Source organism: Sus scrofa, chromosome 1 (genome assembly GCF_000003025.6).
Source record: "Sus scrofa isolate TJ Tabasco breed Duroc chromosome 1, Sscrofa11.1, whole genome shotgun sequence".
NCBI lineage: Eukaryota > Metazoa > Chordata > Mammalia > Artiodactyla > Suidae > Sus > Sus scrofa.
The window spans coordinates 187,937,059-187,952,068 of NC_010443.5; the positions used below are offsets into that span (position 1 = coordinate 187,937,059).

The window sequence follows — 15,010 nt, forward strand, 5'->3', positions numbered from 1 at the left end:
TTCCTTTTTTTTTTTTAAAGAGCAATCATGTTTACTATTGAGATTTTTATCATAGAAAATTGCTGTGACAAATATACCAAGTAGAACTGTGATTTAGAACACACACATATAAATATAAACGAATCACTGTGCTGCACACTTGAAACTAACATGACATTATAAATCAATAATATACTTCTATTTTAAAAAATGGTGGCCCTAATAAGGAGGGGAAAAAAAAGCCCTAATAAGAAAAAAAATTATGTCCCCATCCCTAAAAAAAGAACACAAGTGTACAGGTAAAAGTTAAAATGCCAGTTCTGCCACTCTCTCTGTGTGATCTTGCAGAGCTGCTTAAATTTTCTGAGCCTCAGATTATTCACCACTAAAATGGGGATGAGGTGCCAGGATGGTAGGACAGGACAAAGGAGGTGATATGAGAGTCACCTGCCCCAGGAGCAATCAACAAATGGTTGTTATGAATAAGAAAACTCTGAAACCCTCCAAAAAGTTAATGGACCGAAGACAAGAATTCAAAGTCACAAGTTGGAAATACAACCAATAAATAAACATACCAGAAATGTTTATCTTCTTTAATAACAGAGGAAATGCTAATAACTCAGGAGCCACACCTACTTTCTAAACTAACAAGCACATTTTCAAGGGATAATTCCTGATGCAGAGGGGGTGTGGCTGAGCAAGTCACCCACATCCTACAGCTTTGGTGGAAAGCAATTTGGCCACATGCATCATCCCACAAACACACTGGCCACCTTTGACCCAGACATTTCCTAAGGAAGTAATTCAAAATATGGAAAAAGCTGTATGTGCTGTGATGCTTATACTAGCATTGCTTTTAATGGATTTCCTTTTCTTCACACCCTCTCCAGCATTTGTTATTTGTTGACTTGTTAATGATGGCCATTCTGACAGGTGTGAAGTGGTACCTCATTGTAGTTTTGATTTTCATTTCTCTAATAATTAGTGATGTTAAGCATTTTTTTCATGTGCCTGTAGGTCATCTGTGTATCTTCTTTGGAGGAATGTCTCTTCAGGTCTTCTGCCCATTTTTCAATTGGGTTATTTGATTTTTGGTTGTTGAGTTGTATAAGTTGTTTGTGTATTTTGGAGATTAAGCCCTTTTCAGTTGCATCATTTGAAACTATTTTCTCCCATTCTGTAGGTTATCTTTTATTTTTATGGTTTCCTTTGCTGTGCAAAAGCTTGTAAGTTTGATTAGATCCCATTGATTTATTTTTGTTTTTATTTCTGTTGCCTTGGGAGACTGACCTAAGAAAATATCTGTATGGTTGATGTCAGAGAATATTTTGCCTATGTTCTCTTCTAGGAGTTTAATAGTGTCTTGCCTTATGTTTAAGTCTTTAAGACATTTTGAGTTTATTTTTGTTCATGATGTGAGGGTGTGTTCTAGTTTCTTTGATTTACATACAGCTGTCTAGTTTTCCCAGCATTACTTGCTGAAAAGACTGTCTTTTTCCTATTTTATATTTTTGCCTCCTTTGTTGAAGATTAATTGACCATAGATCTCTGGATTTTTTTCTGGGTTCCCTATTCTGTTCCATTGGTCTCTATGTCTGTTTTCGTACCAGTACCACACTGTCTTAATGACTACAGCTTTGTAATATTGTCTGAAGTCTGGGAGAGTTATGACTCCTGCTTGGTTTGCTCCCCTTAGGATTGCTTTGGCAATCCTGGGTCTTTTATGGTTCCATATAAATTTTTGGATTGTTCTAGTTCTGTGAAAAATGTCATGGATAGGTATGTAGATTGCTTTGTGTAGTATCTCCATTTTAACGATATTAACTCTTCCATTCCAGGAGCATGGACTATCTTTCTGTTTCTTTGAATCCTCTTTAATTTCCTTGATTAATGTTTTATAGTTCTCAGCATATGACCCTTTCAGTTCCTTAGGTTTATTTCTAGGTATTTAATTTTTTGGGGTGTATGTATCTTTTTAATTATGTTTTTTTTTTCCAGATAAATGCCTTGGAGTGGGATTGCTGGATCACAGAGTAGTTCTATATTTAGTTTTCTGGGGAACCTCTATACTCGTCTTAAGCTTACATTCCCACCAACAATGTTTGAGGGAGGGTTTCCTTTTCTTTGTACCCTCTCCAGCATTTATTGTTTGTAGACTTTTTGATTATGACCATTCTGACTGGTGTGAGAAGTCAGAACTACAAAACCTCATTGTAGTTTTGATTTGCATTTATATGATAATTAGCAATGTTGAGATCTTTTCATATGCTTTTGGCCATCTCTATGACAGAGTATCTATCTGTCTATCTATCTATTTATCTATCTATCTTTTTTATTTTAAGTTAGGTTTAGTATTGATGAACTCTTCTAGCTTTTGCTTGTCCGAGAAGTTCTTTGTGTCTCCTCTATTCTAAATGATAAACCTTCTGGGTAGAGTACTTCTTGCTGGAAGAAAATTTGATCTCAGACATCTTGATCCAAACCCTTAGCATCCTCATTTTTCAGATGAGTAAGTTGAGCACAGAGGATTTAAGTAACTTGCCCAAGGCTACCTAATTGCGAGACCTGAGACTGAGTTTTAAACCAGCATACCATTTTGCCTTCTCTGGGCAAGTAATAAAAAAAAGAAAAAGTTCCTCCCACACTGCAGCCTCATTTTCCAGACTCTTTATTGTGTACCTGGTTCATTTATGTATGTGTAATCATAAAATATTCTCACAAAGTAGGGTAATTTAACAGACACAAGGTCCTGCACTTTATCACTCTGCACCATATAAGGGGTTTCTCCAAGTCAGCACATGTAGAACCATTACATTCTTTCTAAAGTTTGCTCAGGATATCAATGTACTATAATTTATTTAACTATCCTTTATTGATGGCCACTTAGGATGTGACCTCAAATTGTTCTTATGTTTCCTCTTTCCTCCAGTAGCTGTTGTTAATTCTCATTATTTCATTGTGAACCTCATTTCGGTCTTCTCTCATCTTTCATTGAAGGCAGGGCCCTGGATATTCTCAGTTGTCTAATGGAAACCCACTAGTGAGTCTGCTAGGCCCAGGCATCCTTTCCCTTTAAAAGCAACTCAATAGAGTAGTTCACTTTTTGAGCTGTGTTTGTTAAGCAGATTATCTAACACTTTAAATTACTGTCCTTTCTTTTATTGATTCTCAAACATTCGTCCACATATCTATGTGTGTTTTTGCTTTGCCCTTGAAATAGTTCCTCAAAGACATGCTGTGTTGTATCTGTAGTTTCTCTTCCAGTGCTGCTTGCTGCTTTTTATATTTCGAGGTTATCATAATTATCATCATCCTGGGTATTTATTGACTTTTCCTCATGTTAAAAGCTTCATACTCATCATCTCAGTGTACTCCTCATAACAACCCAAGCTAGAGAGGGTAATACAAGAATAAAATCTCCCTTCCCTCCAGTTTTACACATAGAGAAACTGAGATATAGAGAGGTTAAGAAAGCTCCCTGAAAAAAGAAAGAAAGAACAGCAATTTGGCCTAACCCATGGGGTTAGGGCAAAAACCCCATGTGTGTTATTTTTAATGACAGTCTCCTAACTTCAGTCCTTTGTTGCTTCTCTTTCAAGCCATCACCGATTTCTGTGCTTTTTGGATGATGAAATGTTCATGAGAAGAAATTTCCCTCTTTCTTGATCTCTTTTTTCTTCTCTCATTACCTTGACATTGTCTCAAACATTTCTCATTTGTTAATTTATTTGTTTTTGGCTTCAGTTTCCATCCTTTTCCCCTTTCTCCTTGACTTTCATTAGCCATTACCACAGCTGGGAACATTTATTTGTTTTTTAGGAAGACTTTGGCTTTCTTCCTTCTTTTGAGTTTTCTTTGTATCATTTTTTAAACATGTCCTGCCCTTCTCTTATCCTTTCCAAAGCCAGATGGCCTTTCATCAACTTGACCATTCCTCTTACATATTTATTTCTTCTTGCTGGGAGAAAATTTGATCTCCTGCCATTTACCTCTGTAAGATAGCCCTCATTTTGATTAATTATTTTTAGTTATTTCCTTATCATCAATAAAGTAGCTCTCTGCCTTTCATAGCTCTGATCTTTCCTGGTCCAAGGCCTTTGGGGGGACTGTTAGCATGTGCTAAATAAGTAATCTTTAAGTTATCTATTTTTATGGAGAGATTTTAAGAGTTTAGATTTTTGAGTCACTTTGATTTACTTCCAATGCCATCACCTTTTCCAAAGTCTTATTTGAAATTCCTTCATGCTACTGCTGCTCTTAGTGTTCCATGTAGGAAATCAGAGTCAGGACTCTTTCTCTTTTCTCTTTCCCATTTCATCCTCATGACTATGCATAGTCTCACACAAATCTTATCTTTTAAGCTTCCAGATTGTATGTTTAAACATAGAAGAAAAAAAAAGAGCAAGAAAGAAATCAGACTCTCCAGTCTCATTTTATATTGACTTTAGGCCATTCATTTATAATACATTTTCTTATTTATATCTAGCCCTGCTTCCTTCTCCTAACATTTATGTGATTGAGAGGCTGTGGTATACTGGAAAAGATCAAAGCTTTGGAGAAAGACAGAAATGGTTTTGAACCTGGCTCTTCCATTTACTATCCTATGTGACTCTTAATAAAATACTGAGTGTCTTCCACCCTATGTTTTTCATCTTATTGGTAAGAAAATTTACCCTGTGGTCTTTGTAAGGATGAGAGGAAATGCAATAAAAATGTACAGCACAATACATGGCTATGGCAGATGCTCTATAAATGGGAACCACTGTTATTACTGTTGTCATGATTATTTGTTATTAATGGCCTTCTGGATTACATCCTGTAACTTGGATTTAATTTGTTCCTTTAGGTTATTCTTTGCATTTTGTCTTTTCCCCTCCACCCCTGCCTTTGATTCTTTGCATCTTACCTTGCACCTGTCAGATTTTATTTTATTTAGAGAAAACCCACTTTATTTTTATTGAGGTATGATTGGCATACAAAAGATGTCATATTTAATTTATACATCTTGATGACTTTGGAGATTAGTATACACCCATGAAACCATTCCCACAATCTATGCTGTAAACATATCCATCACCTCCAAGTTTCCTCTCACCCACTTTAGGTATTGTTATTAGTATTATTATATGATAAAAACACTTAACATAGGATCTACATCCTTAGTAAGTTTTCCTATTTTGCTTCTTTCTTTCCATCTACTATGGCTGTGTAATTTTTTTCCGGATGCTTTCTTTATTTCCTTTTCCATTTCCTCCTTTGTGAAAATGTTCTTTTTACCATCTGGGAGGAGCAGGAATGTACCCCTGGTAAAATAATAATCAGTTTAAAAGAAATTAACTGAAATGTTCAAATAATTGCGTGAACAAAGGCCATGAATACCTGCTCCGGAGAGCAACCCAGATGTGTGTGGAAATGATCTGAAAGGAAGTGAAGGAAAGCTGGCTTGCAGCGTAGTTCTGGGAGAATTCTGAGAGAACACTTAAAGTGTGTTTTTCCCTGTTTGGAAAACCACCATGAGTAGAAGATGGTGAGTGGCCAGCTGAAGAAAATGTTTCTCAAAATGTGGTCCATGGATCTGCAAATAGAAAAGGTAATGCTGGAGGTATTTATCTCTGGACCCCACCTCTGATCTATTAGGCTGACTGGATAGTTACTGCTGTGGTAAAACAAACAACCCCCAATTTTTGTGGCTTAATACGACAGAAGTTCAGTTCTTGCTCACCCAAACACAGAGGCATGTCTGGCCACTCTCTGGAACAGCCTTCATTCCTTGGTCCAGGGAGCTTTCTTCCTGGGGCCTTGCCACCTCAAATAAGGACTACACATTTGTGGCAGCAGGGGAAGAAGAGTGAATGGGGAGACACACAGGGTTCTCACAGTCTTTGCCAAAATCAGTGGCGCATGTCACTTTTCGTGTTTCTTTGTCCTAGAACCAGGCATGCAGCCTGCCCCATGGCAAAGGAGTTTGTTGATATAACCTCCCCTATGCCAGGAAGGAGCAGAGAATCGGGTATGTGGGGGGGCACCAGGAGTGTCTTCAACACCTGCTGAGTCTGAACCTCTGATTATGTGACTTTGGGGGGAGGGAATATACATTTAAATAAGCTCCCCAAGAAAAGGAAACCCTTGTGAACTATTGATGGGAATATAAAATAGTGTAGTCACAATAGAAAACAGTATGGAAGTCCTTCAAAGAAAAGATGGAACTACTGTTTGATTCATCAGTCCCACTACTGGGCATATAATCTACTGAAATGAAATCAGGATTTTTTTTTTTTTTTTTTTTTTTTTTTGCTTTTTAGCGTCGCACTCACAGCGTATGGAAGCTCCCAGGCTAGGGGTCGAATCGGAGCTACCGCTGCCAGGCTATGCCACAGCCACAGCAATGCAAGATCTGAGCTGCATCTGCAACTTACAGCATAGCTTGCAGCAGTGCTGAATCCTTAACCCACTGAGTGAGGCCAGGGATTGAACCTGCTTCCTCATGGATACTAACCCCGATGAGTCACAATGGGGACTCCTGAAATCAGGATCTTGAAGACATATCCGTAGTCCCCTGTTCACAACAGCATTATTCATAGTAGCCAAGATATGGAAACAACCTAAGCATCTGTCAGAGGATGAATGGATAAAGAAGATGTGGTGTATATGTACCCTGGAATATTATTCAGCTGTAAGAAGGAAGGAAATCCTGCCATTTCGACAACATGGATAAAACTTGATGGTATGATGCTAAATGAAATAAGTCAGACAGACAAAGACAAATACTGTATGATCTCACTTATATGTGAAATCCGTAAGCACAAACTCGTAGAAACAGACGAGGCAGTGGGGGGCACAAGGGGACATTGATGAGGAGGTGTTGGTCCAAGAGCACAGATTTTCAGTTTTAAAGTGAATATGATCTGGGGATCGAATGTTCAGCATGGTGGCTATAGTTAGCAACACTGCACTGTATACTGGAAAGTTGCTAGGAGAGGAGGTCTTAAATGTTCTCACCACAAAAAAGAAATAGTAATTATGCGAGGTGATGGAGGTATTAGCTAACTTTATGGTGGTAATCCTTTTGCAAGGTTTAAGTGTATTAAATCAACACATTGCACACTTTTAGGTACACAAGGTTATATCTCAACTATATCATAGTAAAAAATAAACAAGGAGTTCCCATTGTGGCTCAGTGGAAACAAACCTGACTAGTATCCACGAGGATGCGGGTTCAATCCCTGGCCTTGCTCAGTGGGTTACAGATTTGGCATTGCCGTGAGCTGTGGTATATGTTACAGGCATGGCTCAGATCCCATGTTTCTGTGGCTGTGGTGTAAACTGGCAGCTGTAGCTCCGATTTGACCCCTAGCCTGGGAACTTCTATGCCATGGGTACAGCCCTAAAAAGCAAATAAATAAGTAAATAAATAAAATAAAAATAAATAAAAAATAAACAAGCTTCCCAGGTGATTCCGGAGTTCAAAACCAGTCACTTAGAGGACAGAACATAAAAATCCAGGGGCCAGAAGTTGGAAGTGCCCCTCCAAGTACTCCCCAGGGCACATGCGGCTGTGTCTGCCTTGTTGTGTGGGAGATGACCTGATGCAGTGGTGGCCCCACATACGCTATTCCATGGTGATACCAGGGGTCACAGAACAGAGAGGCTTACAGACCAAATTATGACTCTAATAACCTGATTGATTTTTATAGATAATTTAAAACGCACATCAGTAAGCAAGGTATCCTTATCTCCTTGGGCTGCTGTAACAAAGCACTACAAACTGGGAGGCTGTAAATGAGAGATGTTTATTCTCTCCTAGGTTTGGAGGCTAAAAGTCTGAAATCAAGGTGTTGGACAGGCCACATTCCCTCTTAAGGCTCAAGAGGAGGAGGCCCCCTTGCCTTTTCCCAACTTCTGCGAGTTGCTGACAATCCTTTGTGTTCCTTGGCTTGAAGATGCATCTCTCTCATCTCTGCCTCCATCCACATGTGCTGGTACCCTCTGTGCATGTTTCTCTGTGTGACCTTTTTACAAGGACACAGCTGACTAGATTGAGGGCCCACAGTAATCTTCATTTTAACTTGATTACATCTTGTAAAGACCCTATTTCCAAGAAAATGTCTCATTCACAGTTACCTAGGGTCAGATATTTTTGAGGGGACACAATTCAATCCATAACATGAGGGCAAAAAATGGTTTTGACACACTCAGATGGGGTGTGAGGGTGGTAGGAAGACCCCCCAGTCCGTTAGATTCTTGACTTACGTGATGGGGATGTGACTGTCCACCTCTCTGCCACTTGAGCCTTCTCCACTAATGACAGGGTTCTCAGGAGCAGAGCTGAGTTTTGAATGGGAGGCCCAATCAAATAGAGGATGTCTGGGTTCGATGATAAACATGGTTTTATTGGAGAGTTACAACAGTAGCTTGTCACTTAGCCTGCTGAGCAGCTATGGGCAGAGGACATAGGGGCCAGGATGAATGTCACCAGTGGGTGATCACATTAACCCTCATGGATGCTGAGAGTCTTCATATATCTCATGTTTCAGTGTATCATGAATATTATTGTTGCTTGGTCTCTCTGTCCCTTCTCTCTCTTTCTCATCTTCTATTCTTTTACCTTCAATCCTGCTTTTTCTCTTTATTTAGAAAATATAAGTAAGGCATATTAAACACTCATCATGCTCAACTTACATTTTCTTTGTCTAAATATAATCATCCAGGTTACTAATTGACATGAATGTATATAGTTGTTCCTTGAACAACACAGGTTTGAAGTGGGCAGGTCCACTTTTCTGTGAATTTTTTCCAGTGGTAAGTATACCATTACTATATGATCCATAGCTGTTTAAATCCTTTAATATGGAACCACAGATTTGGAAGAACTGAGATATGGAGAACTGACTATAAGTTATAGGCAGATTTTTGACTTCATGGGGGGCCAGAGTCCCTAACCCCTGTGTTGTTCAAGGGTCAGCCATTTTATGTATCCTGCATCCCATTTCTCTTCATGTCTTCTACAATACTACCAAATACCCTCAAACAACATATCAACCTATCACAAGCATTTAAGTAACAGAAAACCATTACTGAGTTCTTATTATGTGCCATCAGCCCATTATAGACATTAAGTAAATTGGTCTTTACAAGAACCTTATGAGGACATAGTTACAAATGGAGTAAATTATAATTTTTTTTTTGTCTTTTTGCCATTTCTTGGGCCGTTCCCGCGGCATATGGAGGTTCCCAGGCTAGGGGTCGAATCGGAGCTGTAGCTGCCAGCCTACGCCAGAGCCACTGCAATGCGGGATCTGAGCCATGTCTGCAACCTACACCACAGTTCACGGCAACACCGGATTGTTAACCCACTGAGCAAGGGCAGGATCGAACCCGAAACCTCATGGTTCCTAGTTAACCACTGCACCACGATGGGAACTCCTAAATTATAAATTGATCCATGAGAAACCAAGATGATTTTGCTACCTCATTGTGGGGTATTATATATAAAAAACTTAAAACTTGTGGAGTTGGTTTGAGACTAGGCGGGAGGTAGAAGGTGATGGCCTCTAGGCAAAGCATGGGGGGAGCTGCTGGTGAGAGCACAAAGGAAATTAAGGACACTGTTTATTGGATGCTGGAAGAAAGGGGATCCTTGTTATGTAGTGGTGGAAGGTATTGCAGAATTCTTGCCTGAAGTGGTGTGGAAAACAGGAAATGTACTTAATGAAAGTTCTAGCTAAGGTGATCTTTAGGAAGAATGTTAAAAGTGCTGCCTGATCTCCTCTGTCTCTGGTAAAAAGTAGGAGGAGATAGAAGGGCTAAAGAATGAGCTATTATATATAAAAATGGCAGGACTTGCTGGATTTGAAAACAAGGCTATTTCTCGTCTAAATTTTCCAGATGGTGCACCATTCTCAAAGAAAAGGCCTTAGGCCAATGATCAATCCAGGATGGGATCATCAGATCTTTTATTAAGACTTCAGAAAGATCTGAGGCAGTGCGTAAGAACTTTTCAGACAGAAGATCCCCTAAGGGTCTGAAGGGATGCCTCTAGATGGTCCTCATTAAAAACAAAGGCTTCTAAGTATCTTAAAGATGTTTGTTCCAGAGCAGCTTGTGGGTGAGGGGAAGGACTTATCTTGAAGATATTTGCAATTGGCTTTGTCTAATGGAATGAACCCCAATGTGATTTATTCAAACCCACAGCTTTAAAGAGAATTATTCTAGTGAAATTGCCACCAGCTTGGCTTAGAGAGACAGAAAGGGTATAAAAGGAAAGAAGGGAGTCTTGCGAGTATTTTGCATGTGAGAGGAACATAGAAAATAATTTGTGGCCAGAGGGCAGAATTCCAGCAGCTTTAAAACATGACCCCACAATTCTTTGACATGTTTTCCATAAAGAGGTATGTGTGCCCTTTGTTTTCCTTTTGAATCTGTGGACTCTTGCTGTTGACTAATAGAATGTGGCACGTGCCAGTCTCAGGGCACAGGCTTTAAGAAATGGACAGCTTTTGCTTTCTGTCCCTAGGGGTGTTTGCTCTGGGAATCCATTCATCATAGTCTGCAGAAGCCCCAGAAGCCTATGGAAAGGCCCACCTTGAGCCACCCCAGCTAATGCCATATGGAGCAAATATGAGATGTCTCTGCCAAATGGCAGATTCCAGGTTTAAAAAGAAAAAACTTGTGTTAAGGTAGTCACTACCTTTTGGACTGATTCATTACATAGGAATAGATAACTGGAATGTCCTATTTGGTAGATGAGAAAATTGTGACACTGTTATAGGCTTCAAGTCCCCTTCAAGGAGATTAACCCCCAAAGCCTCTGGCCTTGTCTCACTGTGATGCCCCTTCCCCACCTTGACCAACCTGGGCCTCTCACTCCCTGCTAGAGAAGGAATGTCGCCCATTCCTCACCCCACCTCTACATAACCTGTTCCCGATGCAAATAAGGCATCCTGTCCAAGACCAATCAGGAGATCAGATTGGGTCTCCACTCAGGTTGCATCGTGGGGGTATAAAGACTATTGCAGAGTGAGTCAGGCCCTCTTTTTAACCGGCAAGCATATGAGTTAAAATGTACTAAAAATGTATTTCCCTTTCTAAAAATGTACTTTGCTTTAATAAATTTGTAAGACATCCACCATTCCAGTGCTTTGTTATGGTGAGACAGGGACCATGGAAACTGTGAAGGTATCAACACTGAGAGATTAAATCCCATGCCTAAGGCCACATAGCTGGCAGATGATAAACCCTATGCTGTAGTCTGGGTTTTTAATCTCTGCTCCAGAACTCCTCTTGTGCCGGTGCCACCTTTACCAAGTGATCTTCTGGCTGTTAATTTGCTTTCCTCTGGAGATAGCCATGGGGAAGAGTATGGTCATGTGTGTGCACATCAGCATTCTGGTTTCCATCTCTGGGAGCTGGAGCTCCGGACCCAGTCTCGGTGCTTTTGAACCTGCAGGGCTGAAGGCCAGACCCTTCAGCTATGCCCATCCACTCCTCAGCACATGCAAAGGATGGCAGCCAGTGCCTTCTCTGGTCTATAGGCTGGCATGGTCTTCAGATTAAAAAAAAAAAAAATCCTCACTTCTACAATACATATTGCAGAATCTCCTTTTTGTTTCCTGAACTCTCTAATTCCTGGTATTTTTTTCCCTTGCATTGATTAGGTTCTTATTATTCCACCTGTTTCACCTTCTGGATCCCTCCACTCTCATTCCTAAATCCTAAATTCACTCCTTTATTTTTCTCATTTTCTTCCGGAAGCCTCTTCTCTGCTCACTCCTTTTGCAGCCTCTGGAGGCTTCTCTAAATTCATCTTGGCAGATGTTGCTGGCTCAGTTGTTCATTCATGTTAAGTGGCCCAGCTGTGTAGGCCCCATCTCATTTTGATGTGAATTGGACCGTTTGCATAAATGTTTTAGTTTTGTTATTACAAAGAGTGTATAAAATTCTATTTTTGAGAGAATGTAAAACTAGCACTTATTCTCTTAAAAATGCCTAAATGGACTTTTCTGACCCACTTACCTATCCATCCATCCATCCATCCATCTTCCATTCATCCTTCTCTCCTGCCCTTAGCTGTCTCATCATACATTTTCCATTTCTAATTGAAAAGTACATCCTAAGGATCTAATCCTACCCCCTTTGCTATACTTATTTCTCACGTGTATTCTCTAGATGTACATTTCAAATGTCTTTTTACTCTTCCCAGAAATGACAAAACTTAATGATTTCTTTTTATTTGAGCACAAATTGCTTGTTTTTATTGTCATTTTTGAAGAACCATATCTTTTGCCTTGGCCTGCTAAACAGAATTTCCACAAAAATTATTTTTGTAAACCCAGTTTTGTTTTTTTTCCTCTGAAATAGGCTTTAAATAATCTAGTTATGTTGATGATTTGAAGCTCTTCTGTTTCCTGGAATTTACATGATTACAAATGACACCCCTTGAGTTCATCCTGATTCCATTAATAGCTGGAGTTCCTATCTCACTGTCTCTTTCTGGGAAGCTGCTCTCATTGATGTTGAGTGGAATACATACCCCATATCTCCCCCCAAAAGTCATTCCTTCTGGACGTGGCTTGGCATTTTTTGTCTTCTGCTATAGCCTCGTTGGAAGGCAAAATTGGCTGACTAGACTATTCGGCTTGGTCTGCCTGCCTGGGCCACTCTGCCATTCTTTGTTCCTTCTCTTCGTCACCCTGCTCAGTTGTCAGCTCTGTCCAGTATCTCCCCTTCAGGAGGTTCATCTGCTGCTGACCAGGCATGCTTTCCAGATCACTGAGGAATTGGGGGAAATGCAGCACTTAGCCCACCTAAACTCTCACGGTCTGCCCGTCTCCTGCTGTTTCTCAAGTTCCTACTTTCCCATTCAGGTGTTTAGAGCCCTTGTTCAGAGTGTCCTTAGCAATCACTCCAAAAAACAAATAAACTAAACCAAAACCAAACCAAACAAACAAACAACAACAACAACAACAAATAAATAGGAGTTCCTGTTGTGGCTCAGCAGAAATGAATCTGACTAGCATCCATGAGGATGCAGGTTCAATCCCTGGCCTTGCTCAGTGGGTTAAGGATCCGGCGTTGCCATGAGCTGCGGTGTAGGTCGCAGACGCGGCTTGGATCTGACGTTGCTGTGGCTGTGGTGTAGGCCAGCAGCTGTAGCTCCAATTAGACCCCTAGCCTGGGAACCTCATATGCTGTGGGTGTGGCCCTAAAAATACAAAAAACAAACAAACAAAAAACCCAAAAAAACATGATTACTCTTTTCCTCTCCCTCTCCCTCTGTGTTAGCTGGTGTCCACCACTACTTTGAGTCTAAGAATGGTATATTTGCTGTAAATTATTTTTGACTCCCCACCCTTACCAAAGGAGGAGGCCAGTGCATGCTTCCTGACTTTCTTACACATGTAACAACCCATATAATAGACTTACCCAATACACAACTATCCATTTCTAATTCTTTCCAGTGCAGTGACTATTTAGGGTCATTCAAAACTCCTAGGGCTCTATTTGCTTTGCCTTGAGATAAATACAATCAGCTTATTTATTATTAAGTACTACTAGTTTTTCTTTCTCTGTCTTTCAGAGTCATTAAAGTATTTTTTAAGATAGAATATATCAGAGTTATAATACAAGACTAACTCCATGTCAAAAATATTTGAAAAGGAGTTCTTGTATTCCAGCAGTAACAAAACCAACTAGTTACCATGAGGATACGGGTTCCATCCCTGGCCTTGCTCAGTGGGTAAAGGATCTGGTGTTGCCGTGAGCTGTGGCATAGGTCACAGACTTGGCTTGCATCCCAAGTTGCTGTGGCTGTGGGGCAGGCTGGCAGCTGCAGCTCTCATTGACCCCTTCCAGGCATGTGGAAGCCTGGGAACTTCCATATGCCATGGGTGCGGCTCCAAAATGTCAAAAAAAAAAAATTTATATAAGCATATTTTGATTCTGTATGTCGGTAGGATCAGCGAGGATGAATGACTTTTGTAGATGTTAACTTGTGGAAGGTAACATTTTACTTTTTCATTCATGGGAAATTTTTGAGGGAAAATAGGGAATATTTCCCTTTTCTATTTATTTCCAGTGAATGCTATGTAGCTTTTTATATTTGTAATGTAATTTTTATATTGACTTACCCACTGAAACAGTGGATACTCTCTTAGGAAGAACGTACAAAGGTCTTTCACAAAAGAAAGGGAATGTCACTATAAGTGCTTCATGTTACCAGTTTAATATGCCATGGAGAAAGAGACACTGAAGAGCAATTTATCCTCTGTGATCTCTGGGACCGGGCATATGCCTAAGTGTAAAACTGGGTGGCCTCAGAGCACTTATTTCCTGGAAGTTGAGAAGCAGCTTCAGTCTACTGTGTTGACAACAAAGCCGGAATCAATAGGCTGTTTTATTAATTTATTTTAGGTTGAGCTGCTTTTGCCTCTGGGCATTCCTGTGTTCAACTGGGGCTTTTGCCAAAAAAGCCAGAACTCCCTTAATCTCCTCTTTCCTCATTAAACTCACAGCTTCGGTTAGTCACAGATCTTGCAGATCTTGGCTGTGCCTCTTCTCCCCAGTTTTGTCTCAGCACCATATGGCTTTTGACAAAGTCAGGCCACAGCTCCAACCTAAACAGTTTAACATTATCAAAAGCCCAGCTCACTGAGGAAATAACCCTTGTGTGTTCCTGTAGGTCATACAGCTGGGAGTGGGACCGGGCCAGGGAAGTCAGTGCAGTGAGGGATGCAGAATCTGTGCAAGAGGGAAAGAAATCGTTGGGTGTGGTGGAAGAGTGGGGGATTCAAACATCCAAGATGTAGCTGATTCTGAGTAATATTTTCCAAGCCCAAGAAAAACACTTTGCTCACTGTCATTTCTTTCTAAGGATAAGGAACTTTCACCTGGATTTAGAAGAAATAAGGATTCAAAGTCTGGTTTCAATTGATGTGTTTTAGGATACACAAGGAGTATTTTCCATACTGTTTCCACAACTTTCATTTGATATCTAGTCCTAACGGTATCATATATGTGGACAGACATGGGACTG

At 40.2% G+C, this 15,010-nt stretch overlaps 1 long non-coding RNA gene across 1 annotated transcript in view; it reads left to right on the top strand.

Annotated features, from left to right (window-relative positions):
- The window catches only part of LOC106509123, a 186,624-nt gene that overhangs the window by 92,218 nt on the left and 79,396 nt on the right, over nt 1-15,010 (top strand). The gene's annotated exons all lie outside the window — the stretch shown is intronic.